The 25682-nt window shown below is 36.6% G+C and overlaps 1 protein-coding gene across 4 annotated transcripts in view; it reads right to left on the bottom strand.

The window, feature by feature from the left end:
• The window catches only part of INPP4B (inositol polyphosphate-4-phosphatase type II B), a 318553-nt gene that overhangs the window by 210432 nt on the left and 82439 nt on the right, over window positions 1-25682 (bottom strand). For all 4 annotated transcript variants that reach the window (XM_033513502.1, XM_033513501.1, XM_033513500.1 and 1 more), the window contains exon 2: window positions 3301-3385. The gene's annotated coding sequence lies outside the window, so the exon portion shown is untranslated. The remainder of the gene's footprint in view (window positions 1-3300; window positions 3386-25682) is intronic.

The following is a 25682-nucleotide window of genomic DNA, read 5'->3' on the forward strand; positions in this document are numbered from 1 at the left end:
TCTGAATGGAAGCAGTTCACATCTCTAACTGGACCATCAGTCCACCTTAAAAAAGGCAGGATTCAGAGGTCTTCTTTCTCTGCAGAGGTCTGCAAGAGAAACCTTGCATATGCCTCACTCATTCCATCTCTAAAATAGGGAGTGATCCTGGCCTGCATGTCCAAACCACCACTAATGAAACAAAAGTCTTCAAGTTTAAGTGGTTTGTATACTAAAAATGTCAAAAGGGAATGCTTACTGTCTTAGGTGTATTCCTACATACACACCCCTTTTTTATTATCTTCCTTATTTACTGCAGTATTGTTTAGATGACTGACCTTGTATGAAAAGCTGTTTTCTTCCTTTGCTCCCTCCCACCCTCTCACCAGCCCTACCTGGATGTTACAGCTCTTCCCTCCCTAACTCTCACTAAGGGACCACACACAATCTAATAGTCTTTAAGGAATCTCTCTTCCTGAATGAGAGAAGAGATTTACAGATCAAGAGAAGGCAGTGCATGTGGTCTCTCACATCTGGTTTCATTTCACTGTGCCTGTGTCTCTTGGGGACATTCCCAATTTTATGCAGTGTACCGTCACGTGGAAGTAAGGAGGCAGAGTTGTACATGCATGAGGCTCTGTACAACATAGTGGTCAGCTCCAGACTGCTCCTGGGGGCAGTTTGAACATCGAGTCACAGAGCTCTTATTGCCCTATTCCAAGGAAACACAACAGTCACCCAAAGACTACCCTGTCCTGCTAATGGTGACCAGTTCCCATTAGAAGGGCACATAAACCATCAGCCACATGCAAAGTTCACCTAACAAATCCTTCACCTTCCTTCCGTGGTCCACTTGGAAACCTTCTCGGTTAGGCTGCTTCAGGAGCACTCCACTTGAAGCCCTGACAGGTTTATTTGCTCTGACTTCTTCTCTTTTTTAAAAAAGAGAGAAGTCTTTTAAAAAAGCTCTCCTTTTTTAGGGCCCACAGTGCCCTGAGGTGATCAGCAGCTTCACAGAATCATTAGACGTTGCATGAACATTTTTCCCTCCATGCTTACTCCACTGCCCTCCATTATGTTCTCTTTCTCAGTATCCCAGACATTTTTCACTCTTATGACCCCCAGAATTCAATACACCAGTCAGAGACACATGGAGACAATTGGGCAAAGGCTCTCACCAATCCCCCTTCACAGTTCCAAACTGAAGCTTGCAAGTTGAAGAAAATGTCCTTTTACCACCACAAGTTAAATCTCACCGCCTCCTTTCTTGGAGCTTCTGCTGTGCTGTGGCAGAACTCTCCTCCATTAGTTCCACAAGAAATTTGACATTGTGAGCAGGTATGTCCTCCTATCCTGCTTTCATGTGAATCCTTTGAAGTACCAGATACACACTATAGCTTTTTTTGGCTCTCAATAGCCAATGGATCTAATCTTGTGACAATGCAACTAGCTTTTCATTGTCAACGCCACTACTGATGAAAGGCCTCTCTTCCTAGTTCCTGAGTTTTGCTTTTGTCCCCTATTTTGTCTTCTGAATTTTATTCTATCCTACAGTACATGGATTATTATTTCACTTTTTTTAGTATTTTATCCTCATTCAATACACTGTATATCATCTTCATTTGTCTTCAGTTTTGTTCTAATACCTCATAATAATCGGGCTTTCTTTTCCCATTCAACAAATCAGCCAGGTTGTCATCCGTGCTCTCCAGCATGGGAAAATTGCCAAGTCTGAAACACATTTCTCCTCTACCTGTCTCTTCCTCTTTCTTCTATCATGCACCATGATTCATCATAATTTGCTGGCTCTGTTTACGTGTTTCCTCTTTTCTCCGTTAATATGTTTTTAGAGGATGAGCAGAATGCCACCCTTGGTTCCTACTGAAATTCCACCAATCTTCAAAACCTGGCTTTGGAAAGTCAGTCTCTCAGCTAGTTCCTAATTATACAAGATTATTTCTTCCTCAACACATATTCACAGTCTCTTTTTTCTCCACAGGCAGCCTAAAGTGCTTACTCAGAATTCATTGTTGTCTATGTCCCCAGCTTTTGGGCTTAAAATCTGCCAGTGTTGCTGCCGCAGAAACTGTCCTGTTTGCAGCTTCAAAGCTGATTGAGTCCTCTCAGCAATTACAGCTGTGTTCTGGGTTCAGTTCAGCAGCATTGTGTTCAAGCATTGTAAAAGAAGGGCCAGAAGGGAACTGACATGACTGTATTTATACTCATAAAGCTGGGAATTCTATAAATGAATTGGACTCATTGAGGGCACAATTAGAGAGTCTCAATTTGAGAGTCAATGGGAAACATTCAACTCTTACAGTCAGGGAAAGCACTGCTTTCAAAGCCAGAAAGAAATACTTTTTGATGCAGTGCCTCAACATCAGGCACAAAACATGACTTTATTCCTTACAAAAGATGAAGGATTTGAGCTATTCTCCATAGCTACCCAGATAAGGATAAAATCCACAATGAATATAATTTAAGACACTGTCTTCTCAAACATGATGAACCACTATGAATCACTTCATCAGGTGAGGACAAAAGCCAGCATAATTAATGCAACATTTTCTTAGAAGTGGGCTGGAGATTTTGGTCCATAAAAAAAAGAGGATAGTAACTTCTACTAAATGTAACTTCTACTAAATGTAAATGTTAATGTATCCATCAAGCAAAGCAGCCTAACTTTTTACCTCTGCTCTTAGACCATCATAGCTAACAGAAAATGGCAAACTGTTCGAAGGATTTCAAAACTCTGCAGTGGTATCAGAAAGAATCCATATCATAAGAAACTTCTAACACAATGGATATTTAAGTGGCTCCTGGAGAGAAAACTGTCAGCACTTTCTCCAAATAAAATCTTTCCCCTAAAACAAGGATCCTGATTTATATGAGATAGCAATTTTTTCTGCTGTTTTAAACAATTTTATAAATGAAGACTTGATAAGAGGTGAGAAAAACAGGAAACTTGTCATTAATAGGGAGTTAAGCAATGATTAGTTATTGAAGAACAAGATCATTGACTGTGCATCAAAATAAACCACATACTGTACAAAATACCTGACAAAACATAATCTCAAACTTCTATTTATTGTCAGAGGAAGATGATGTCATGACTTTCACTTGATTTTAGGATTTTCTTTGTAGGCATGAATTCAGAGACCACCAGTATTTAAATGCATGCATTGAACAGACAGCAGGATATATTTTAGTTGAATTTCTAGCAAAGTTCTAATGCCTTGGTGGTTGGATTTTTTTTATTTTCATTTTTGTTGGCAGAAATAAAAAAGTCACACTGAACACGTCGACTTATGTCTTACTTACTGAGAACTATTGAAACATCTGTTTTACTCCTGAATTCTGCTACCCAGCAGCACTCCAGGTTTACCACTTCAGAGGCATCAGAGCTCTGTGAAACAAAGATGGTGAAACATTAGGATTTGGAACCTGACTGGGAAGTCCTTCTGTTTGGCTGTTCACAGCTGAAGTGACATGGAGATACAAAGACAAAGCATAGAAGTCACTAGGTAGATGGATTAAAGGCATTCTTTAGTTACTGATCTGTGCCATCCTACATCAGCAAAATGAGTTACAAAAGAAATAAAATATATAATAAAAGTTATAAAATAAAAAAATAAAATAAAATGTAAGAAAAAACCCTGCCAGAAACTTCAAAAAGTAACTTCAGAGGGTTTTTTTTCATACTTCCAATATTAAGAAATTTAGATGACACCTCATTCCTAAGCAAGTCAGGCAAACCCAGCTCATTCAAACTTTCATGTTTTCTCATATTTTCTAGCAAGGCTGAATCAAATGTCAGATTCTATTCAAAGACTAGGATATTTTCAAGTGAACAAAATAACATGAAATTTTACAGAAGGCATTTCTCTCCAATTTTTATTTGAAAGGGTTTTCTTTATCAGCACTTGAAACTTTGAATATGGTCTCTGGCTATGCAATTCAAATGACATTAAATGATACAGACCTACTGCTGAATGCAAAAGGATACAAATTACCACTATCATTTTTTGTGAGTGCTTTGCAGACAAGATGCAAACTCTTCTAGTTAATAAGTGTGAGTCATATTTCAGAAGACTGAAGCTATCACTCCCTCAGGATTAATATTTTTTCCCTCAAAACTCTTATTATCCATTTTTTATCCTTACCATCTGGTAGCAAATAACCCTTAGAACATGCACCCATAGACTCCCTTCATTCCAGGTTTCCAACATGAATGTCACAGAACTCATTCTCTACTTCAGTGAGATTCTGCAGGGATTGATTAATGCAAATGTTTGTTTTAACACTCCTTCCTCAGGTAGTACTTCATTCCAAGTGATCCTGAAGATGGAATATTTTTCATATTGTGCAGCAATTTTACCAAAAGCCTGAACTTTAGTTTCACATATCTGCCATTTAATGAATGACTTCATAAAGTCGTTCATATTTATAGCACCTGCCTAATATGCACAAGTTTTCTTTTCTACCCCTTTGTCTGTATCTATGCTGCTTTATTTGGCCTGCCAGAACCAGACTCAAACTTTTTGCCAAGGATTTCATGTTAATTTTCAAATGGATGTCTTGATCCTGTTTTTCTCACAAAAGGACCTTTTACTTACATAGTAATACACTACCTTTCATGACCAAAACTGTGAAAGTTCAATACAAGACTGAAAGACAGACAAGTAACAGAACACATTTCAGAAAGTCTAAAAAGGATTTCCTTGAAAAGTATATATTTATTCTCTGCAAACCCAGTTATCAAACACATATCAACACCCAAAGGAAACAAAACGTTAAAATAAAACAGAAGAGCATGAAAAAAAGCACACTATGGTGTATTGAAATATGCCAGAATTCAAAATGAACTGTGGTATACTAAGAAAAAAAACAGACTTCTCTCAAAACCAGTTGTAAACTGATTTCTTTGAAAAATTATTCAGGCTGTGCTGATCTAAAAGGAACATATTGTCATGTAGACAGAAAAACAGCCCATCTGACTATTTAAAACAAAAAAATAGAGAGAAAAGGATAAGGTTGTGAAACAATGCAGTGAGTTTTGATATTAATCCAAGTGCTATGTTGAGAACTTTTTTATTTATAGAATCCAGAAAGTCAGTGGCCATACATGGCAATCCAGAAGCAATTTTCAAATGCTGCTGACTGAGGTATTGAGTATCTACCAGGTCTTCATGAGCAAGATCTAAAGTCAGTTTGGGAAAGTAAGCAATAATAGTTCAACAAAACAAACAGCAGACTAATTCAGAAGAGTTTTCCACTGCAATGATCCAGGTAACTATTTTAATTCTTTACATTTCAAAGCCCCAGTAGTCTCCCAGATAACCCTCTCTTGAAAAGTAGATAATGCAGCCTCATTCCTTTAGGAGCTGGCTATCTTTCAGTGGAGATACAACCAAGAGGATTTTATTTTTAAAGTCAATGAAGGTCTAAGTCCATTTAACACTCAGCTGTGGCTACATAAAGCTTTTGTGTTAAAAAGAAAAAAAAATTTAAAAAATCAAATTACTCTGAACAGTTTTCCTCCTTCCATCCCCACAGAAAATTGTTCCTGTGGTACATTCATGCTCCAAAGATGAAAGACAGAAACATGAAAAGTCCCCAGACTTAATATTCTCGCCAAAACGTGTAACTGTGGTAAATGGATATATGGCAGTAGGCAAAGAAAAGCAACTCCCTGTTACAGGGCTTTCAGATGAGTCAGGTATTTGGAAAGACAAGGGATGATGAATCACAGCTTCTATGTAGTTTCTACAGTTGTCAAGACTGAAAGACTTGGTGCTTTGATTTGTACATGAATGATAAGTGTGTAATACAAATATATTGGCAACCAGGCAGCAAAAATAGCTTCCAAACAATTAACGAGAATCTGTCTCGGCGCAGTCTGTCTCACAATGAAGTTGACATACAACAATAACTGCAAACAAGAGAGCAGAAGATGATTTCAAGCTGTCTACATTGTGAGCCTGCAGATGTTGCAGATCAGAGCCTCTTTAGAGACAAATTATTCCCTTCTCTGCACCAGTGGAAGCTGGAATGAAGCAATGCCACAGCTTCAAATGAATGTGCTTTTCCAAGATCTACAATCTAGAAAACTGAGCAGAGAATATGCATTTACTTATTCTGTATGTGAGAGAGAGCAAAAGGGGAAAGAAGAAAAAGGGATGAAAGACCATAAGGCTGCAGAAAGGAAAGCACCTGTTGCAGCAAAACATTTCCCACATCCTGACACAAACACAAAGCAAAATATCTTTGGAATTACTGTTATGGCAGACTTTGCATCATTTAGATTAGCTGTGCTATAGTCTGTCACACAAAAAGCTAACAAGAAATTTACTTTCAAATTAAATAACAAAATTGTAATCAAGGAAAAAAACATGCGTATCTGATAAAGGATCAGCGGTATTTTTCAGCACCTGAAGAGATAAAAAAATTCTCTTATTTTAGGTGCATAACATAAGATCATCTGGACTATCAGCTATTAACTTCTTTTTCTAGGTTTTATTTTATTAAAAGCATATATTGTAATGATGTGGTCTTCATGCATGGAAAATATGACTAAAATCAGATTTGTATCACTGTTAAGGTGTAGTATATTAGAGGGTTTTTACTCCTGCCATTGGTATTATTCAATAATTGTTATCAAAACTTAATGGATAAATCCAAATGCCAAACAGCAGCTAGACAAACACTTACATCTTTCTCTAAGCCCTGACAAACAGGCACTCCACCACCACCACCCCATATCAGGAAATTGTTTTAAAACAGTGATTTAAGAAGACAATTAAATTATTTCTAAATCTGAATTAAATGTTGGTGAGACTGCTGTAGAAGGGTCCCCAAACCTATAAAATTAAAGCACTGAGAAACTCTGGAAGCTGTCAAAGAGAACGTCATGTTTGAGCTATTTTTGCTTTCCTATAGATCTGATGTACCCTTGTGGGAGGGAAGAAGTGCGTCATTGTGAATCAATTTTACAATAGGAGATTTGTTCCTGGAGGCGGGGCAGGGAACCTACTGGTAGAGGTATATCAAGCCAAGAACTAAGCTGACAGTTAAAATTAGAAGTGATACTCCAAGTAATTCCTTTGTGTTAAAACAGTAAGTAGAAAAGTAAAGCTATAGCACTGTAGAAAGAACAAACACTACAGAAAGTAAAAGTTCTTCTAAATAAGACATTATTTAAAGCCTCTCCAGTCAGCTGGGTGGTGTGTGTGTGAATTGCACAATTGATTTCTTTTAAAAGCATATATTCACAAATCCAAAATAATTAAATCGTAGACTAGGGATGCTACACACACCAAACCACTTGTGTTTTGTCACATCAGTTATTTTCCCCAGTACTGGCAAATGAGCTCATCAGACTGATAGGAGCAGAATAATGCAGGCATGTGCACAGGTCACACTTTTGACTACACTATAAACATTACCACCTACATTTGCTATTTTGGCATTAGCACAGATGATGTTCATCACTCCACAGATAAAGTACAGCTTTCTTATAGACTCAACAAGAAAAAAAGGAACAGGAATTATATAGGGTAATATCATTCACAAACAGCAAAGCTAATGGTCTTAAATTTATTTCAATATATTTCTACAGCAATATGCGTCCATTTCCAAATAGAGTAAAAAATTTTTCTAATTTTGAGATATTAACAAATGACTCCATGGCAATCACAAGCATATAATTTGCAGAATTAAAAACACTCCTTTAAATGATGGCAAGCAGAATTCAACAATCTGAAATCTCCTTCAATATTATGTATTCTTCTGCCATAATAATATCTCCATCCTGTGTCTATTAAGTAATGCGGAGTCTATGACCCAAGCTGTGTGATAAGGGAAAATGTGGTTGCTGGGTGTCTGATGATGTGTTTCAATTACTCCAGGCAAGCTGCAACCTGGTAGCTCATTGCAACCACCTTTACAAACTGTCAGCTCATCAAAGATGCTCAAATCATCTCTTACAAAGCATAAACTACCCACTGTGATTAAATCATCATGCAATGCTACCAGATTCCAACTTCAAGCTGACAACATAATACCACAAATCTGCACTCACTCTGCAAAGTGTTGACTTACGTCACTGAATAAGTTCTGCAGAACACAAAACTACCTTTAATAGATCGTTACCTTTAACAAAAGTGAATACATAAACAAAAGTGGTTTTCTTTTCAGTATCAAAATGCACTAGTAATAATTATAATGGACAAATATGCATTCACTTTATTCATGCCCCACATTCAATTGGTTAATTATTTCAGCTTGAAAATATCTCCAATTACCCTTCTACCCAGAATTTAGTTATATGTAATTTAGATACTAATTATTGAAACTAATTTTTCAAAATTACGTTCTGGTGCAAGACTCCAGTGATGTATCACAACACATATGTTGGATAATTCATTTTTTTAGCAGAAGTTCTCCCACTTTGTTCTATACTTTTGGCAGTTAAACAGAATATGTGGTATTCATCTCTGCTCTGCTCCCTCTACATTGCCTTTTTACTTCAGAAATCTTAAGAAGCCCCTGACCACAGCTTTGCCCACAGAGAGATTGCAGTAATCCTGGGAAATCTAGTATGTCTGAGCATGTGCATACTCAACATAAGACTGACATGCAATATTTCCAAGAAGACTGCTGTATCAGACCAAAGACCCCTTATTCTGCCTACTAGTGACTTCATGAAGTAGCCAAGGAAGAGGAAAAGCAGGGCAACCACGTGCAGTCCTCTTGCAGTTCTCCTCACTTTTCATATTGGGACTTGTTCCTCAGATGCCTTTTCCATTCACTTACTCTCAACAACGCTCCTTGAGAGCCTCTCATACTTTTTCCAACATGTGTCTATTTTTAGCATCTCCAGGACATTATGGCAAACAATTCCACTATGGCAAGTATTTCCACTACCCATTCCATGAAAAAATACCTTCTTTTGTTTGTTTGGAATCCAGTTTCCCCAATTTCATTTAACATCACAGTGGAAGAGACAATAAACCATAAATACCTATCTCCTCCTTTCAAGCTGTTAATGTTTTTTTCAGATTACTATCAAAGGCCGCCTGGGTCATCACCTATTTTCCAGGCTGAAATGTTTTATCTTCTCAATCTTTGTCCTGATGACTCTGGCATCCCTTTTTCTGAAATTTTCTCAGCACCTCTGTGTCCTATAAAATTAAGGGAAAATAAATGCATGGTGGACCTCCACAGACAGAACTCTGCTTTGTTCTCACCTTTCCCAACATCTAATATTGAACTTACTTTTTGACCAAAACTGACCATGCATTTGACCTTTTAAGAAAAATTTAACTCTCTATAGATCTTATTCTGGGGCAGAAAGGCAGGAATTGGTGGTAAACCCATTATTTTGATGGGAAACTTAAAATCTTTCTTCACAGGTGTAACTTCATATTTATGGATGTTGACTTTTATCTGCCACTTAATTGCTAATGATTTAGCCTTGTAAGGGCATTTTGTGATTACTCATACTTGGCACCCCATCTTGACAATTTAGCAAGCAACAGAATTTCTCACCTCACTGTCTACCTTCTTTTCACCATTTATGCAGATGTGACAGCACCAGGCTGTCAGAATTCCTAGACCTTATATTATATTCAACTAGTTATTCATGTAAGAGGAAGTCTAGCAATGTAATGATCAGCATTATTTGCATCAGAAGGTGGGAAAAACTATATTGAAATGCAAATGAAGAATGCAAGTATATAAAGTGACCAAAAATAGTTGCTTACATAATTGTTTTCTGTGTACTCTTGAAAGTGAAAGAAGTTTCCAGGAATCACACAGATCATTGATTTAAATTATGCACAAACTGCATGTGCAATTATTTGAATACATTTAAAGTACGAACATCATAAATGACAACACAAACTGCAGCAAAATATGGCATTTTAATAATACTTCAAGAGCAGAGAAACACAAGACCAAAGTGTATTCTATTCATTGGCCTCCAACAAGTAATATGTTGTGCAAATTACCACTGCAGAAAGCTGTGCTTTATTCAAGACTGAGCTTCATAAACCACAGAATATCAAAGAGAGCCTCAGGATGGAACGCTTCATAACAAAATACCCTTTTTAACCTTTCTTACATTTTCCTCCAAAGTGAAAAATAAACCCAAAATTCACTACATGCTATCCAGTTTTTGCAAAACCTTAGAATAAAAAAAATTGGAATATAAACATTACAAAAATGAAGTGGTTTAAATATTTTTAATTATAAACTGCCAATATATTGAGTATATGTTTTGTAAAGATAACTCCTTTTTCATCCTTGGATTGACCACAGTGATGTTCATTTGAAAGTAGGCTGTGATTCTCCCCCACACAGCCCCTGAGCTTTAATCTCCTCACAGTGTTTTGGAAGAAGCAAATAGAATATTTTTCAGAATGCTTAAGACTTGTCATACTAAGAGATGGATGCATGATTAGCTGTGGTCCCTAAGAGGATCAGAAGTCATCCTAGCAGATCCGTAAATTGTCACCAGGCCCAACATCACTAAACACCAACTTCTGAAACAAATAAGAGAAATACTTGAATTCTTTTTAGGCCTCTTCATGTTAACTTCACCATTCCTTCTCCAGCACTTCCTTTTCCTTTCCTCTCTTTTTTGGAGCTAAAGAAATGATAGCTCTGCAGGCCACTTCCAAATGCAATGTGGCATAAGAAGATATGTCAAAGCAAGGTACATTCTGCCTTTAATCTGCACATCTGTGTTCTTTTTAAGAGCAGCAGAATCAGACCCTTAAAATATAGCAGAGATGTATAGAGGATATCATGTTTGAGGAAAAACAAAGCAAAAAACCTCAGACTGCAGCGATAGAAATAAAGATGATTGCTTTTTTTTTTATCTCCCTGAGAAATTTCTTCCCATATTCCCTTGGAACCAATAAGCCACTGGACATAAAAGGCAGAGTGATCTATTCATGTGTTGGCACCCAGAAAAAAAAAATCTAGGTTATAAACTCTCAATTTAGAAAGCTTACATCACACTCTTTGAAATGAGAGAGATTAATTAAGCTTCATCAATTTTAGTTTAAAAAAGAAAAACATCTTCCTCCACAATTTATTAAAAACATTATTTCAGACATTTTACTGGCTTTCTGGTGTTCAGGATTACATCTCAGGAATTTTCACAAATTAAAGCATTCACGTGACAAATTGCAGAGCTTTGAGGCTTGGGAATCAGGAGAAAAATGTTGTAAGCAGCAAGACTAATGTTTAATCTTAAGTTAAATGTGAAAGGAAATTATGAAGTCTCACAAATAATATGTTTTCCCCACTTTATTCTTAATTGGCAAATTTTCACAGAGATTTTAGAAAAACAAGTGCTTCAACCCAAAAAAATAGCTGTTTTACTTTACTAAAACATCATACATTCCTATCTTTGAGTATTTTTAACAACTGTAACTAAGCATGAACAAATATTTAAGAAAAGAAGCACATTCATGCATACAACTGATACAGGACAAAACCAGCCAGATATCAACAGGACACTTCTCATAAAACAGTTGTTTCATCTTTGAGCTCTCAGACCATCCTCAAGGGAAACCTACATAGCATTTCTCAAATCTGAGCTTTGGAATGGAGGATGCAGCTTCACAGGGAACTAAACTGACATAACGGCAAAATTTCATAACTCTGCTAGATACCAAATACATCCAATGGGCCTTAAAATAAAAATTATGGGCCCTGTGTGATGTCTTCCCTCCACAGTCAGCTCCTCACATTCCAACAGCTATAAACTGCCTGACCCTCAGGAGGCAACTGCTTTCTTTTCTCTTTCCTCCACCTAGAACATACTGTCTGCTTTTCTCCTGCCTCCCCTCCCAGGAGTTACCTTCTGTTTCTGAGATGGTAAAATTGATCTCTATTTAACACTGAGAAATGGTCTTCACCTTCTGGTTAGCTTTGAATACTGATGTTTTGGTTTCAGACCTTAACAAAGGCATTTGTGATCAAGAATGTGTCATGTCTCAGCTGTGTCACCTGGTTTAATAAACCCCACAGTCTCCAGCTACTGATCTTTATTGTGTTCTTAAATGAGATACACCACCGCTATCATTCTTCAGAGTAATACGCACCAAAATAAAAAAGGAGTAATGAGCCCACAGAAAAATGTTTTAGGAAAGGTGTTTTTAGCAGTTAGGAAAGAAAGATCAGTAGGTCTATATGTGTGAGCAAGGAAGGCACCTACTTGTTTGAGTGGGGACACCATCGCATGTTTTAATTTAAACTACATTTAATGATTCGATGTGCAGTTCAAATAAAGTTTTCAAAGGTACCTAGCAAAGAGCAGTACTGGGGTTTCTAACCTATTTAACAGAAATTCTTTTTTAAATAACGATGTGTAAATACATTAAAGCAAACTTTTATCTGTACTTAGACCTATTGCACCTTCTCTCTGCAAATCTTTTCTTTCTACGTTTTACAAAAATCTAAGTGTATTTGAAAATGAAACCACAAAATTCAGTGTCAAACTGAAAACCCCAGGTATGCAATCTCTATTTGAAGCCATGAGCGTAAAGAACAAAAGTGTCCAGCTGCAGAAACTACTGACAGTCTTCTGGATTCTCAAATATTTAGGTATCATGTTCTACATTTAAAGCAAAATTACTAGAGCCATTATAAAGTTAGATTATTGTAATACAATTAATCCAGATGTTGATTATGGCATCAACAGGCCCTTAATATTTCTTCATTTACATCTAAATTCTATTTTGATATATTTCACTTGCCTCAAATACAGTGTAGATACTGAAGTCTACAGTACCACATGTTGGCTATAAACAGTAAGCATAAAATTGATTGTTAAATTAGTAGTAAGTAAAAAGCTCTTAAATATGCCTTAAAATACATATCCTTCACAGAATACTAGGGTTATTTCACAGGCCATCTTTGTCTACTGTTTATGAAATTAATATCAGATTTTACCATCACCAAAATAGTTGTCTCGATTTGCTTTGAAATTTGTTCCAATATTCTATTATTCAAAATATGCTACACAATAAAGAAACCAGACAAGAATAAAAATATTTTGAAATCTTTGCTATCTTCCAGAGAAACAGCACTGCTTATCCCTCCAGTCATGTCAGTGTCTTACAAAAGTTCAAACTCTTAATTTCCTAACCAGATGACTTTGGAGAGAAAGGACCACATTTGCATCACAACAGAAGCCAGAAAATTAAAACTTAAAAATGCCTGAATAAATAAACTACACAACAATAGTTGTTTCATCTGTGCAAAGATCCACATAGCACTGTATGAATTTATGACAGCAAGCAAAGGAAAATAAATAGGGAATTCTTTAAGAACATGGCAAGCTCATAATCATGCTCCTTTAAAACACCTCCAAGTTTCTGCTAGGCCTGTTCAGAGACCTTTCTGAACAAATGGGCAATTGTGTTTAACGAATTTGTATCAATTCCTTCACAATAATGTATTTGCCAATGTATTCAATTCTTCAAGTTTTTTATAACTCACTCAATATTTTCCCAAAATTACCTTGGCTTTTATTTTAAATAACCTCCTACAAAAGACATTCTTCTAGTTTGCTGTACTCCCACAGCAACCACAAAAGAAAACAAAATAAAATCCCCAATAAAAACTGTTTGAAAACACTTGGAAATATGCAGAAAGCACACCGCACTGATAAGTTCGGGGCAAACAAAATGATAATATGGATCACTTCAGGTTCTTGCAAAATTACATAAAGTCCTACCATTTTCACCTCTGAGAATTTAAATTTACCTACAAAACACAAATTGAACTGTTGCAAGAATACTATACCAATTTTTAAAAAGTCTTTTAAGCCTCTGACACATTGGCTAAGTAATGCTGTGCAACCATGTCTAGAGAGACCAGTTCTAGCAGATAAAAGCTCACTGTGAAGCAAAACATTCTGTACAATGTCCTGACACACAGCCTCAAGACCCCATGCATTTGAAGAGTCCAAGTAAGAAATTAGTTTGCTGACAAAACTATATATTAGCAAACATTGAGGTAAAGTTTAGTGCATATTAGGCAGAATTGGTTAAACTTATCTCACCATGAAGGTGGACTGTGAGAAATGGTTTGTTTCCTGAAAAAATAGAAGCCAAGCAATAATTTCAAAAATTTCAACATTTTAGCATTCAGTTTGGGGTTTTTTTAGGTTGTTGGTTCATACTGCCTTTTGTTAAAATACTCTAAAATCTCACTGGCAACAAAGTGATTTTACTGCATTATCATGAGCAAGTTAAGGTTAAATAGCCTTTATTTTGCCCTTCTGCATTTTCCTTCTTCAGTCATAAAAAGGCAGCTTACAGTTTCTGAAACAGCTATGTCAAATGCTGAACTACAAATAACAGTAATTAAGTTTCCCCAAAGATTTTTCAGCATAAAATTAAAACACATTCATGACTGTTATTAAAAGAAGAGTGCAGCTAAAAGCACTGGATTAAAGATTATGAAGCTGTACAGTGTTGTGGAAATGTCAATGTTTATTGCAACAGAACAGCTTAGAAACACTTTACAGAGCCAACTATAACCTTCATATGGGCTTCAGCTGCTAATTATAGGTCCCAAAAAATAGAAGAAAAAATTAAGCCCTAGAGGTCATAGTTTTAGCACTGTTCTCAAACAGCAAATCAAAAACTTTCTATATTACATTTGCAATTACTAAGGGAAATTTCAGCCACAGCACCCCTCCCTAAAACCAAACACCAGTTCCCCAGAAAAGCCACATGGAACCCCTTTTTTCTTTATAGATTTCAAAAGACACGGGCATCTTTTTTTTTCAAAATCTGCTCCCATCTATGTTGTGCTTTCAACTGTGTGTGAATACAAGGATATATGTCCACAAAACACTACAACCACACATGCAAAGTATCCCCCTGCAAATAGATACATGTACAATGCTAACACAGTGTTAAACATTTGTTCCTTTGTGGATTTAATGTCTTCTCCTGTGCCATGCTGCCAAATCCTTCCAAACAGACTTTTACTTTGCACACAGGGACACTTAGTGAGCAGCAAAGTGTATGTTCTCAATCTAAAATAAATAGAACATTATTTCTCCTGCTTCCACTTATTAGCTTTATTTTCCATCTAGAACAAAACAGAAAAATACTTCCCAAAAAAACCCCCTTTTTAAAACAGTTATCTCATTTACCAGCCTCATCACTGCTCTGGCATTTAGCCACCCTCAAAAAGGCATTTATTGCTTCATACACCATCTCACTGTAAGTGCTGTGCCCTAAACATTGAATGAAGTATTAGATACTCCCCAGGAAACTGATCAAAATGACACAGCATAAAGGGCAACCAGCAATCTATGGTATAATAAAAGAACAGCACATTAAAGAATTAGTACAATATTTATACTCAGTTGCATTGAAACCCTTTGAAGCTACTTACAACATTGACTTCAGCATCCACTACATCCATCATCTTACTACTAATTTAAATGTCAAAGCAGCTAACAGTGACTTTTCAGTGTTACAGGAGGTGCATGTTTATCATACCAAGATGTTGTAATCACATTTGATAGGGTGTGAGGAGAACCCACCAGCTGAACATTTCAAAGTAATACACATGATTAATGAAACCATTTTGTTTTGTCCCATCTACCCAAGCTATACTTTAGGACATTGTGAGCTTGCAGACAATCTGGTAAAATTATACGGTTGACACAGTAGCATTGCTACACATGCATTTTCAGTTCTCTTGCTCAAACACCACTAAATCCCCACCAGCCAGGACTCAGAGATGAGTGACGTCATATCTGTCTTGTCAGGGGACCAAAGGAATACAATGCCAACTGGTCCTGAATTTCTACTTGAAGTGGGAATAAAAACCTTTTCCTTCTCCTCTGGAATTTTAAGGAAAAAAATCATATTTTCTCCCTTTACTGGAACCCCTATAGATTTCTTCCAAATTCCTGCTTTAGGGAAGCCTGCAGGTACCAGGTCTCTCTACTCACTGAGTGCATTAGGCTTGGAGCCCTGTTTTCCTAAGTCTTCGCAGGCCACAAGTCTTGACCCCTTTACTGCCTTCATCTTTCCAGAGTTTGAGGCAAAAGGGAGGATAAAGCTGTGCAGGGTTGATTTTGTCAATCTTGTCCTCCACTCAAAAAACTTCATAGGAAACAACAGCTTCTACTAACTTGATTCTTGTCATTATCATGTTGCTGTGGACTTCAAACTAAACCAAAATTAGATGACTATTTGACATTTGGTAAAAACTTCTAAAAATAAAAAAGGAGCTATCTATAATTCCATTCATATGTTCTCATTTCTAATTATCTTCCTCCTGAAGGAGATTTGTACTCATTGCCTGTACCAAGCAAAAGAAAGGTTTGCCAGCCACACGAGTCTCATCTGCTTGCACAAAACCAGCTCAGCAGCACTCTGGGCATGTGCACAGCAAGATTGTCTAGCCACAAGACCTGTGGACAGGGATCCTGAGCAGAGATGTTCAAGAAGAGACTGGAGGAGGTGAAGGAATGAGTATAAAAGCAGTAAGGAGAAAACTCAGCAAGTATTTCAATGTAGAGAAGATACTTAAAACGTCTGACTCCAAATGTAATTTCTAGAGACAGTGAAGCACTTCTGGAGAGCTTCTTTGTCTCATTTTTTATTTCATTATTATTGATATTATAATATCAATAAACCAAAGAAATCAAACTAAAATTATGACTTTAAGCTACCTTAAGATAGTAGCTGTTATTACTCTTTTCTAAGGAACCAACATAAATGCAGTAATTTCTAAGGAAAAGAGAATGAAATTTGGCTCATTCCAACCAGTCTTTCTCACAACTGCCAAGGATATGCAGGATCAGTCTTTGTTAATTCTTTACCATAGAACTTCTCTTCAGATAAGTTTCTCACACAAGGAAATTCTCTCTTAAGCAAGAGAGAATATATTCATCAATATATTAAAGATGAGAACTACAGCTACCATTTTTCCCCTTTTGCTGTGAATAAATTGAAACACAGTGAGCACTTCCTTAAAAGCAGCTAGAATTTAATCCAGACAGCTGGCTAGGAATGTTAAGCCGTAGTGTTATATCCAGAAGTTTACACACAGTCTAAATTTTCAAGGCTCTTTCATGAATAGGAATAGTGTTGGTATCCCAGCTCCGAAAGAAGAAACCACTGAAACCATGTGTGCTCATAAGAAACACACATGCCATAAATGCCCCCATCCCCCTCTCTTTTTTTTTTTTTTAAATGAGTGCTTAAACAGGAATTTGCTTTTAGGAGAAAAAGCAAAGCTTTTATGCCTAGGTCAATGTGTTCTTTTCATCACAGCTCTCAAGTTCAGAACACAGACACACTGGAAGTAACACAACAGAAAAGGCTTCAACAGAAGACAGAATTTTTCCCATTTAGACATTTCTTATATTCACTTTTTAGCTGTGGAAAATATAAATAAACTTTTCAATAGCCATATTAATGTATCAGAATGTCTTGTTTTTACTTGGATACCCAAAATAATCATTTTCTTCCATACAAACCTTTTAAAATATCTTTTTCTGGTACTTTCTGACCATGCCATAACAACTATCCCAGATAATTTAATCCCAAATTATTACATTTCTTGTGTCAATTTCAAGCTTCTTGTAATAGCTTTTGAATGTGTATTTTCTATAACCAAACTTCATACTATATTTTGATTCTACTCGTTTTTTTTAGGGTTTTTTTTTAACTTCAATGTTGAAAACTGGTTTTTTTTATGTAGCACCCTAAAAAAGAGTTTCACAGAGTTTATCCTCAGGCACCACCATCCATCATGTCTTTAGACCTTATAATAGCTGAACTCTATAAGAGAAAATGGCAAGGGCAAACCCGAGTCCAGAATGCCAATGATGTTAATAGAACTTTTGCACCATAAAATGCTCCAGCCATATGCTCTTAAATGGATGATCACTCAATCTCACACTTTAAGTTAACAGAAAAGCCTAAACGTTTTTGAAAATTAGTAAGTTTCATACATTTTTATAAACCCAAATTGCAGACATCAAGTAATGTTAATGCAATGTCATGCTAGATAAAGACAGAGAGGCTAGATTCAAGATTGATCTGTCTTGGTCTATTTAATTTCCTATTTTCATTTTCTGAAAATCATATTATATTAATGAGGGAATATATTGAAATTATATTGCCATTATAACTAAAATATTTTTTGCACTGTGGTAAAGAGAAATACGGAAGGGCTTCCATCTTTATATAAGGACTGGATGGTGTCACAAAGGCATAAGGATACAGGGGCATATAAAACACAGTAGAGGGACCAAGGAGTCTCTCAGAAATTTGCAACTCCTATCACAATTTCAGTTCCTATGAAGAGATGCACACGAAGGCCACAAGAAGAAGTACAAGAGAAGAGAATGATGCCTGTTTATTATGACAGTTCTCCCTAATGCTTCTCACTAGCAGAGTGGCTGTGGCATCCTCCTCTCCGTGGGCTGCTACCAAACACAGGCCACTTGTAGTCCCAGAAAGAAGCAGTAACCCTCATGGTTCACACACCCCCCAGCAATTGCTGCTACTGCAACAGCCTATCTTTGTATCAATGCCACCCTGACAAATGTAAAATGCAGCAAGCTGGAAAAACGTCCACAAATCCTGTACATTCATTTTTAACATACTTAATTTGGGCTCTTTTATTAACCACAGATAATAGTTACATACTTACTTGCCCCATTCAGCCTTGATGTAAAGTATTTAATGCAGACTGTAAATCTTACCATCTTGCCATTTGTGAAGGCATCAAAATTACTTGAAAAACTAATACGATTACTTGAAAATCTAATCTTACCTCAAAGTACAGTAGATGTTGTGAAATGTGATTTCTATGACAAGCTCATCATTAAAACATACACCTACTAAATTAAAATTAAAACATATCTTATGCAAATATAAGAGAGTGAAAGCTGGAGATGCACATTATGGACATGTCCTAATGTGTGCTCATACTCTAGACCTTCAGCTGAAATCATTCTATGTAAAAAGGAATGACATCCCTCCATCACTTTGTGATTCATCAGTAATTATACCTAATTAATCAGTAATTATACCTAAGTATAAGGTAGCCCTACAACCAGCATCACCAGTATAACTACCGAGGCAACAAATGGCAGGATTTTGTACCAGCAGCACCGCTTTCCAAGGAAAAAGTACATGGAGCCACACCTTTACTGGCAGAGGGCAAAAAACACAGCTTGAGACAAATGCCTTCAGCACTCTCATGACTCGACTCAGGGTCTTCTTTCACATAAAGCTCCAAAGCACCACAGTAGCTTTACAGAGAGCTGGATCTAACAGTTCCTGGTTTGCTATTGCAATTACTATCCAGCGTGCCAGCACAAAGGGCACAGGATTTAAACAGCTTATTTTAAGTATCCCAGGTTTCCTGTCATGGACAGGACTTTGCACAGTCTGAAGACAGGCTGTTGTGCCCAAGCAACTGGAGGCAGCTGCGCTGGGCTCCTTCCAGCTGGTGTCAGCTCTGCACAAATGCCATTGTTGATAAACCTTCCTGAGAGTAGTGCCAAGCACTACTAACTTCAAGAGGTCATTCATTATTAATTCTTTTCACTACTAATTCTACTAATACCAGAATTTCAGCATTAAATGAAGCTATACCTACTATATAAGCCACTCACTTTGACATATCACTCTGACATAGTGGCTGTGAGTTAATACATGGATATAATTACATTGTTTTCATTTTGCCAGGAAAAAGTGATGTGTTTTACAGAGTAATTGAGTTGTGAAATCACCTTTCTACAGAACATAAACTGAACCAAACTGTGCCTAAAACTTAAGATTTAAGTTACTAAAATTGTCATCACTGTCATGGTTGTAATACATAAAACATTTTTGCTAGTTTACAAAGGCTATAAAAAGACAGTATTGCTCTGAAAGATTATTTATTATGGGTTACACAATAGCACAAGAAGGCAGTAAGAAAACAGAGCAACAGTTGTGTGTTAATGTCTTCTGTAAGTTTCGTTTAGCAATAAAATGTTGCTAGAAATAAAAACAACTGAGTCATAAATCAAAGATGAATTTTCTGCCATTAAGCAGTTATCAAAGACCAATTAAGTAAAATGTGGAAAGATAATTAAAAGGTCCCACTTGGCATTTCCAGTCTGGGTTAAATAACCTGATATGACTTGGCAAGTAGAAGAAAGCTCTGTTGTATTGAGATCACTCTGCTTCTGCATCACCAGATATAAACTCCTGTTAAGCCTTTAGGCTCCCTCCATTCTAGGTGTTAATTCTGACCCAGTTCTGGCCTCATTAAATACAAATCCCCAAACACCCTCTTTTGAACAAAAAACCCACAGTAATCACATATAAGGTCAACCAATAAGTTCACTCTCATATTCAGATTAGTGAGAAATAGATTTATATTTATATATCAGGCTATATTTCAATACCACTTGGTGACAGACAATTCTAGGACAAGTCTCTTATTCCCATTGCTTCTCCTTTACCTTGGGCAAATGGGTTGCAGCAGGAAAAAAAGGCTGGAAACCAAACCTGTCAGAGATGTCCTTCATGCAGAAACAGTGTAACACACACCCAAGAGCAGCTGTCCTCAAGGACATGGAGGTCAAACTTGGGCACTTCCCAGATCAGCCCAGCCTAAAACTACTGCCAATTTGACAGCACTTCCACAAACACAAACCAGACAGTCTGCTCACTCTGTCAGGTTGACTTCAACCTCTGCATCCAGAACACAGTCTGAGGTCCTGAGCCCTGAATTGTGAAGATCAGGAATGAAGGCTGAGAAAAGAGAGAGCCCACCATCCCTTGCTCTCATCTTCCCATTTGCAGAAGATTATATGATCAGGGTGAGAGCTTTCCTGGGACTTAAAAAAACATTTCAAAGTCCACTATTTAGGCTGCAGCTAAGTTCAACTGCATTATTCCTCATAAAAACTACTGCACGGGGAATTTCATCATCATCATCATTACCCATGATTTCTATCAAGATGGATCATACATGATGAAAAGAGAAAACTGTTTTGGTCTTCACAAGAACCCTCTGAACTACAACAAACTGAGTGCAGAGAGCAAGAGAGATGATGTCTAGTACATTACACTATGAGAAAAATTACTCTATTAAAACACTTCTGTAAGAGAAGTCAAACTACAGCACATCAAGTTCTGCAAGCACATTTACACACATACTTTGCAATAATACAATACTTACTACAGGGGTTTTTTTCCCCTGATTTTTGGGCAACTTTTTGGAAATAAGTGGCAACAATCCCTAAAACGTTCATTATCCAAGCTGTTAAATTTTCTACCAAGTAATTTTTGCTTTTCTGTTAGTACTTATTTTACCACAATACCAAAGCAAATGCTACATAACTCTTCTAGAGCTAAAAGTCCAGCTTATACCTGTAAGAGTGCCAAATCTGACAGCTTCAAACTTAAAAACTACACGCAACACGAAAAAGCACTATAGGTGCAACACATACAAATTCAAAAAACACAGTTAAATTGTGTTTAAAACTGCTACAAGCTAGTTTAGTTACTCTAGTATGCAATCTGTTACTTGATCTATGTTCACATTTTCATTTTTCAAGGCCAGGTTGGATGGGGCTTTCAGCAACCTCATGTAGTGGAAGTTGTTTCCACCCATGGCAGAGAGACTGAAATAGGATGATCTTTAAGGTCCCTTCCAACCCAAACCATTCTAGCCTTTTATGATTTCATTTCTTCAAAGCTCTCACTATTAAACATCTAAAAGAAATCTTAGAATGACTTACGAGGTTCTTGAACTATCAATGACAGAGATTTATTTGGAGTGAGGAATTTTGGAGCAGCCTGCCACAAAATCCTATATATTCAGGGTGAAGGAATAAAGGTAGCTGTGCCAGTCTAACTGCCATCCATATGTAGATATATCACAATTTTTTTTCTCCCCCTGTATTGCCACCTTTGCTACCACAAACTTTGATCTGATATTTGCTCCAAGAAACTCTCCATAAGCTGTATCAAGTACAAGCCTGAAAATGAGTCACTCAGTAATACAAAGATTTTTCTGCTAACTTAGTGAACAAATCAATTCAAAAACCATCAGGAGAAATGCAGTGGTGGGCACAGAAATACCCCACTGGGACCTAGGTGGAATTCAAGGAGCCGGATGACTTATTTTCCTTTAACAGCAACATAGTGTCAATCCTCTCACTGCACAGCTTCACCCACAAATTTAAACCACTAGTTAAAATGACCTGATGATAACTCAAATCAGTATTATTTCAAGCTTAGTATAGGGTTAAAAAAATATTATTTATATTCCCTGTTCATATGTTATTGGTTTTCTCACATGTCTTAGAAATGCCTATTTTTAAAGTGAAAACAAGTTCAAACCCATGAATTTTTCAGCAAAGAATAAACAAGGAAATGATTCCTTAATCAAAAGCACTGTACAGACACAGCACTGTACAGAAAGTGAGATTTCCAATTTAGCACATATCAGAACTTTAATTCTTAATTTCCTGGCTTCTTTACCAATAAAATTTCTATTTTACATTCCATTTAAATGTTTCCTTTCAACTTAGATATGATAGGCTTTCAACTTACGTATTTCAAGTTCAGTAAATATCAAAATATTCTGTTAAAATATCATAATCAATTAACTGATGCCCTTGAAGTAGTTTGAGCAAACTTTTCTGGGCAAACAGAATTTTTTTTAAAATCAACACAAAGTAAACAAAAAAGAAGCCCATTAATAGACAAAAACCCTTGTACACCTCTAATTTCATCACAGCTGCCAGCATATTCTGAATGTAAAGTCACAGCTGTTTTCTGAATGTAAAGTCACAGCGACATTGGACCTTGCAGAAAAAGTACTTATTAATCTTGGTGGCTGTGAGAAGTTGTAAATCCAAGGAATATCTGCCTCACTTCTAGCTGAACACATACAGAGTTTCATTTTGGTGCAAGATGATGTGAGCTTGCAATCTGCTGTTTTTCATCAGAAAATAATCACCATATTAACATTATGAACTCCCAAAACATTGGCATGAAACAACTATTAACTTCAAGAGAATACATGCCAGTGCTAAACTTGATGATTACAGGGTACCACTATGCTGCAGTGGTAAAACTGGTTGAGACTGGAATAAAGACAGACATGTCTGATTAAAGATAAAGATCATTCTTAGTAGTGGAACTAAATCCCAGATAGTACATTCAAATGCCACCTACAATGGTGAAGAGCTTAGATTTTATAATTAACTAAGAATAATTTTCCATGCAATATTTGGAATGACAACTCTCCAGCTTCTTCAAGACTAACTGTGCTTTGCTCATGTTTAGAAATTCTCTACAATACAGAAACCCAGATTCTGTCATTCTTAGAGAAAAAGACATAACACATTTTATTTCATTTAATCTTTAGGTGATGCCAGCATCTTCAAAAAAAAAAAAAAAATCCACAGCACTTAATGGTTCAATCAATAGAGAGCACTCCAATCCAAGCTCAGCCCCAAAGGTATCAAAGGTACCTCATTTCAGTTTACAGACTGACACCAGGACTCGAGCCCATGCTACCAATAATGTCCAGAAATGAAGAGGGAGTTTAAAATAGTAGAATTGCAGCAAACAGAAAGCAGAGTCCTTATTCAAGCCAGTAGAAAAATAGTTCTGGATATCCTGTTATTTCATGAGGACTGCTATTGATTTTATTAACAACCTTTACCACTAGGAAGGAGTCAAGTAAATAAGCAAACTACTTCAGCAGCAAGGCTCCACTTAAGCAGTTTGAGATGCTGGCTAATTTTCATAATACCTAAGGGTTTTCTTAAACACTTGACAACTTCAGCCCTTGAGAAAGCAATCACTACAGGCAATATAATCACCACAGTTCAGGTTAGGCAAATGACTAGTGACAACTGGTAAAAAGATGTGTCAGACATCATTTAAACAGCTTATCACTGGATGTGAAACACACAAGTTCAGCTGCAAGAACAGCAGAATCCAGGTCTGCCTGAGAAGAGAGAGAGGTCTCCAGATATTTTCAACAAGGTCCCTTTTCATGTGCTATGTTCCACCTAGCAAATGCACTGCTATAATGCTGCAAATAGATAACACCAGCCAGCTGCAAGCTCATCAAGCAGCTTGTGTCCTGCAGGAGTCAGCTTCCACAAAGCCATCAACTCGGAGACTGTCAGGTTTCAGTGATACCCACTTGCTGTACTACCAGTCTTCCTTACAATTAACTCGGAGATCTCACAGATCTGCCTTCCGTTAGTATCCCTAAAATCTAATTAACTTTTCCATCTAGACTAACAGCTGTCTCACTCCTCCACCTGAGAAAACTTTATCTACAACATAAAATACTTTCACCGTTATCTAAGGATGAGAGGAATGAAAAGAAGTCCTTCTACTTGCTCAAAGCAGAATCACTGCCACTTCTGTAGAGGGATCCAAGTGATATCCAACAGTAGCCTAAAGAGAGGCTCTCCTTCTAGAGACCAATAAAGGATTAAAATCTAGAGAGGTTTTTGAAACACTTAAGAATTTGAAAACCATAGAGCAGGAGCTGTTGTTTGAGAAGCTGAGGCATTCCATTCTTTCTTCTTTTTAATTATTATTTTGATAGGTTCACAAGAGAACTCATGTACAACTCAAGTTCAAGCAGAAAGCAGAATTTAGGAGGACAGGACAGAATTTAAAAGGACATTCCTTTTAGAATTCAAAAAACAGGAATTATTTTTAAAATCCAGCTGATGTTTTCAAAACAAGAAAAAACTTTATTTCAATTGATAACTGATATAACTGCTTTTCAGACAAAAGGAACAAGGCCTAATCTTCCCACAAGCTGGGCTGTTTTCACATAGTTGGTGGAAGTCTCTTTTGTCTTTATAAGCCACTGTGAATTTTACATAATCTGTTGAGGTTTAGCATGACAATTTGGTTATATTTTTGCAAATATTAAAAGCCGCAAAAATGAAGGGAGCATACCTATAAAGAGGGCACTCCAAATAACAGAATATTTGACAATAGTACCCCACAACAAGCACACAGAAAGGCAAAACTGATGAACTGCAGATGTCTCATTAGTTCATAAATTTAGTTCAGCACCACTGTAAATATTCCTACCCTCCTCCTTCGGGGAACCACATAAAATTGAGGATGCTTCCAATTCTGAAGGAGAAGTAGGCACATGATAAGCAAACAGGAAAAAATAAGAAAAAAATACTGCCTCTTTTCTTTCCTATATTTGATCTCAGTCTTTCAAATAATTGAAACCAATACTTCTGTGAACAATAAAAAACAACTTAAGAGTTCAATAAAAATAGAAAATCCTTTACCAGTTGCAGAGGGACCTCAGCCAACATGTAGCATATGTTGGTAATGCTACTAACAAATCAGCCCTGAAAATGGGCCTGAAAACAGAAGGAACTATGGCCTACTTTTATAAATAAGCATCTAATGTTTCCCCATGTCGCAGTTTAACAACTCAGTAAGATACTTTTGCAGTCAGTACAGTATCAACTGAGAGGCTTCTCTAAACTATATCCTATAATCCTGATCAAAACATGTGAAGTCAGCCAATAGAGATTCTATCTTCCAGGAGGCATAACATTTTCAAATTAATGTGAAATTTGGAAAAAAAAGAAAGACAAATAAGGTCAAGTCCTGAAATTCAAACCAAATAGA

The sequence above is a fragment of the Parus major genome, chromosome 4 (genome assembly GCF_001522545.3).
Source record: "Parus major isolate Abel chromosome 4, Parus_major1.1, whole genome shotgun sequence".
Classification (NCBI taxonomy): Eukaryota; Metazoa; Chordata; class Aves; order Passeriformes; family Paridae; genus Parus; species Parus major.